This window comes from Typopeltis vanoorti, chromosome 4 (genome assembly GCF_054136105.1).
Source record: "Typopeltis vanoorti isolate ZY-2024b chromosome 4, IOZ_Tvanoo_1.0, whole genome shotgun sequence".
Lineage (NCBI taxonomy): Eukaryota > Metazoa > Arthropoda > Arachnida > Uropygi > Thelyphonidae > Typopeltis > Typopeltis vanoorti.
This window is the reverse complement of record NC_143552.1, coordinates 81,814,801-81,820,800: the sequence shown is the minus strand read 5'-3', so window position 1 is coordinate 81,820,800 and position 6,000 is coordinate 81,814,801.

Genomic DNA, 6,000 nt, shown 5'->3' with positions numbered 1-6,000 from the left:
AATAAAAAAAAGCTAACCATCACACTGAATGAAGGGACCAAAACAGAAGAAATACCTTATGTTATAAAGGTACAAAAAATGTCGGGATTAGTCATGGACGTCCCCCCCCCCCCTGCATGCTTTCGGTGCAGAAAGATTGGCCATTTAAGAAAAGACTGCAATGCACCGAAATGTGAGCAGTGTAATCGATTTGGCCATAAAATAAAAGAATGTCCTGGGCAAACATACGCTTCCATGTTAGCAAAAGAACGGCCGTGGACCAGCCAAACATACAAAATGAACTGGAAAAAGCAGACGATGTTCAAGAAAATAGAGCCTGCTTAGAAGTAAACAAGGAAAATACCTCCGAAAATAGCAAAAAAGTACCACCAAAATCAAGCAAGCTGCAAGAAGAGGGAACACCCTGTGCAACCTCTGAAGACGATAGAGAAGACATCGCAGAAGATAAAGAAAATGCCGAAAAGGATGAAGATAAAATGCAAGAAAAGGAACCACCTTGCATATCCTCTCAGAAACAAAACTGTAGAGAGGACATTGCAGAAAAAAAGAACATGTCAAGAAGAATGATGAAAAGCAGCCTACAAGTCCGAAAAATCTGGGGGAAAACAAAAAAGCCTAAATGCATTCACCCCAGTGAGAAGGAACAAAATGAGATTTACGCCTAGCGTAAAAGGAAAAAGAGATAAAGATAAAGTAAAACCTCAGAGAGGAAAGATCTGCTAATGTCAAAAAAAAAATATATGAAGAAACAAATCAATATAGTGAGCATTAATTGCAATGGTTTAAACAGCAAGCAGTCACAGAAATTATTAAGAAACATGATACATCAGAACCACACAGACATTGTAATGCTACAAGACACACAAGACTGCATACAGACTCAGAAACAAAGAAAATTTCACAGAAGCTTGCAGTCTCATTACTACATCGTTGGAGAACCAGCACAAGGTAATGGGATTGCAGGTTTATCAACACTCGTCAGATAAAGAAGCAACATACAAATAATATCACACAGCACCATAATAGAACACAGAGCGCTGGAGGTTGAAATAGCCTGTGGAGATCAAATAGTATCGTTAATCAACATATACGGCCCAACTGAACACAACTACAAAAAACATTTCTGGGATACACTTGAAAAATAAAATGATAAACATAAAAACTATCATAGCCGCCATGGATATGAACTTCATAGAAAATGACAAATTAGACAGGGAAATTAAAAACATTAAAAAAAAATAACTTCACACACATAATCCAGCGATGTCTTATAAAGGACACATTTCGCATACTCTATCCTACATGGAGGGAATATACATACTTTTCCCCCACCAATGCCTCGCGGCTAGACAGAATATACATAAGCCAGAATTTCAAATTCACTGTAAAGAAAGTTTGCCAAGTACCACTAAATTTTAGTGACCACCATTTAGTCAAAGCTGAACTGTCCCGTGAGACCTTAGACAGCAACACATACACAAACAGAAATTACCCGCTATGGAAACTAAATAACAGCATTATTAACACAGAACAATTTATATCGGAAATTAAACAAATACTAGATGATATAAAAAAAAATAACAAATTCAATGAAGGCATGGAACAAATTCAAAATACAAGTAAAAAAAGCCGCCATAAAGATAGGGAAACAAAAAAAAAAAAAATACAACACAAACAAAGAAAAAGTAAACATAATCAAAGAACTAATACAGAGTACAACACAAACAGAACACTCCCAGAAAATAAAATAGCAATACAAAGCGAAACTAACTCAAATTGAAACAAAAGAGGCTGAAGGGGCCTGGGTTCGCGCTAGATTCAAAACAATGGAACAAGATGAAGGAAGAACCAAAGCTGCGTGGCTCTTTGAAGAACAAAAAAACAAAAAGCGACATTTAATAAAATAACACACGAGGGGAAAGAAATCGAAGGAGATGCAAACCTCCTTCGATTCTTCCACTCACAGTACATAAATACATTCTCTGAAAAAGAATATGACGAAACAGAAACACAACATTTCTTGGAACAACTACCAAGACTCACAGACCAAGAAGCCGAAAACATAGACTTACCAATCACGCCATCAGAATGCAAGAAAATTATAAAATCCCTATTATTACACAAATCCCCAAGGCCCGACGGCCTCACTGCAGAATTTTACAAAGCCTACTACCCACTGTTTGAGACACTATTTGTAAAAATGCTGTCCGAAATACACAATTCGGAGAGCATCCCAGGATATTTCAACCTCGGCTATATAGCATTAATACCAAAAAAGAAAAACACAACAAACAACGAAGAGACACAATGGAGAGGAATCACACTCCTCAATACGGACCAAAACATTTTAACTAAAATTATTTCTGAAAGAGTGCAGAGATACATACCCAAGATCATATCCAAATCCCAAACCTGCAGAATAAAAGGCCGAAAAATAGAGGATACTATCCTACAAATTCGATGTATATACGAGCACTACCAGGCAACACAACAGCCATGCCTACTGGTAGGTCTCGACATTGAAAAGGCCTTTGACTCAGTAAATCATCAGTACATAAATGAAGTCATCAAAGTCGCAGGGTTGGGGAAAAAATTTCAAAATCTGATCTCAAATATCTACACGACAGCAGAGTCATGCCTGATCATAAACAAAAAACTGTCTGCACCGGTCAAACTTAAATGCTCGGTCAGACAGGGAGACAGCCTCTCCATGATTCTCTTTGGCCTCGCCATAGAACCGGTTTTACAATAAATATCAAAACATCCTGGCATAGCGGGCACTCCCTTAGGAGGTGAAGGAAAAACAAAAGTGCTCGCTTACGCCGACGATGTGACACTAACCGTAACTAAAGCCGAGTACTTCACACTCACTTACAACATGCTTAAAAAATTTGAAACTTGCAAAAATGCCATGCGATGTTCGTCGGCAGGTGGGCAAACAGGCCACCCATGCCGAACGGCATAAAAATAAACGACCATTTACCACTTCTGGGGGATCATCATATGGGAACAAATCCAACACAACACACAATGGAAGCTTGCACATACAAAAATAACCAATAAGATTACACAGATGAGACATAGACAAGTATCACTATGAAGTAAAGCTAAAATTTGCAATCAATACTTACTCTCAAAGATATGGTACCTCAAAACAACATTAACTACAATGGTAAAGATGTAGACAGAATACACAGAGAGTGTGCAAAATTTATCTGGGGATCCCGATACGAGCCAATCAGAAGATCCACAATATTCCACGATATTGAGGCTGGAGGACTCGGCTTAATAAACGTCCACCTAAAAACTCTTAGTGCGAGAGCGAAAATCATGGAGAGAGCTTACACAGAGGAAAAAGCGTGGAGCGCATATATTCTATACTATCTGCAGAAGATAATGCCCGACAAAGTAATATGTTCTCTTCCTCATTCGAGTGGTAAAACACCAAAAATGTTCCACGAGATCGCGGAAGGTTACAACTTTATTAATAAATACATAGGAATAAACGAATTTTTGAAGATGAGACCTAAAGCTGCACACATCAAACTCACACGCACGGTTATACCCCCACCACAACACCGGGAGATTGAAAGAGGTATATTAAGACTATCAAACGCATTTAAAAAAGCTTTCAGTCTGCCCATAAACCCCAAATTAAAAACATTCTACTACAAAGTACACCACGCTTGTTTTCCCGCAAAAATATGGTGCACAGCGAAAGGGATCGCGCTTCAAGGCCCCGCCACATGTCAGTTTTGCCCCCAACCAGAAACGCTTTATCACTTAATGATGTTTCTCACACACCTCCCGAATATTGAACACCGTTCAAACACTCATAAAACACAAAGAACCCATAATAGAACACACATTATTCTTGTTAAACGAAGGTACCATTAACACAACAAAAGCAATCATCATCATCATAATAAACATATACTCGATATGGACATACAGATACGACAAAATTTACGGAAGGGAAACAGGACCAGACTTACTCAGGAAAATAAACAACATAGTAAAAGACACAATCACAGATACCATAAACAGAAACAAAATAACCAAACACCAATGGCGGCAAATGGGTCTCATCTCAGAATTCGAAGAACAACTGCAGATCGTAGAAATAAAAGTGCAACCATAAATACAAAACTTAAAAGAAAAGCATACAAAACTTCTTGTAGAACGCGAAGAAATAAAATAAATATACATAAGCAAAAGAAACACATATAATATACTTTCTCATTAAGCTGTATAACCACCTGTATGTTAATTGAATTATACTAAAGGGTGTCCCAAAATTCACGCAAGATTTAAATTTAGCGCCATTTGTGCGGTAAAGTGTTGCCAACGAGAAAAAAAAAAAAAAGACAGCGTGACAGCTGACAGTTCAGGGTTATTAAAAATGGAGCACTACACGAAAGAACAACGCTTTTTCATTGTTGAGCAATATTTTAAAAATAATGAATGTTTGGCAGCTACAGTTTGCAATTTTCGTACAAAATATGGTCGGAATAGTGATTTAACTTCATCAACTGTGAAGAGATTAATTAAAAAATTCAAGGAAACTGGATCAATTAGTAATCTTATACACTCTGGCCGTCCTTGAACAAGTTGTTCAACAGAAAACATCGAAGCAGTTCGTGAGAGTGTTGCTGAGAGTCCAGGAACATCAATTCGGCACCATGATCTTGAATTGGGCATTTCGAGAAGCTCTCTACAGCATATACTCACGAAAGATTTGGATTTTTATGCTTACAAAGTTCAATTGACTCAAGAACTGAAGCCTACTGACCACACACAGCGAAGATAGTTCGTTGAATGGATTATGGAACAAAAACAAGTGGATGCTTATTTTTCGAACAGAATCATCTTCAGCGATGAGGCTCATTTTCATCTTGATGGCTTCGTTAATCGACAAAATTGTCGCATTTGGGGTTCAGAAAATCCACGAGTGATTGTTGAGAAACAAATGCATCCACAACGTGTCACTGTTTGGTGTGGATTTTGGGCTGGAGGCATCATCGGTCCATTCTTCTTCGAAAATGCGGATGGTGAGGCAATAACAGTTAATGGTGCTCGCTATCGCGACATGATAATCCAGTTTTTTGTGCATAAATTGCAAGATATGGATGTGGACGAGATGTGGTTTCAACAAGACGGTGCCACATGCCATACAGCCCGAAAAACAATTCAATTACTGCATGAGTCATTTCTTGGTCGTGTAATTTCCCGTTTTGGTGATCAGAATTGGCCGCCCAGATCATGTGACTTAACGCCGTTGGACTTTTTTCTTTGGGGTTTTATTTTGAAGTCTAAGGTTTACGCCAACAAGCCCACGACCACCCACGCCTTGAAGGAGGAAATTGAGCGCTGTATCAACGAAATTCAGCCACATTTATGCAAAACGGTCATGGAAAATTTCGACAAAGGAGTGTGTATGTGCCAGCAAAGCCGTGGACGCCATTTACCCGATATTCTATTCCATGCATAACCCTATGCTGTATACTTTATGAATCAATAAGAAATTTCAATTTTTAATCAAAAACCTGTGTTTTCTATCAAAATTGCTTCATGCGTGAATTTCGGGACACCCTGTATAAATGGTTGTAGCCTTGTGTATAATAATGGTCAATTATTGAGATAGTAGTTTAGTTTTATGTTTCAAAAATGTCAATGACAGTATATATAATGGAAGAGCTTGACCACATTTTAATGATGTATGATATGTAAAGTAATTATATATATATTTGTTTAAATATGATATATGTAAATAGCACTTAAAGTTCTACGATAAGTTCATAATGTATGAACCAAATGTTTATATTTTAAAAACAAACATTACACAGGTTTATTAGAGATGAAATTATTTAAGAAGTGTTTCCTAACACGACAAAAAAAAAACATATAGCACAAACCCAAGTAGGAAGACGTAATATACTACCAGCAAACAGTTAAATGTAACTACATATAGAAACAAATAGGATTTATGAAATAGTAATC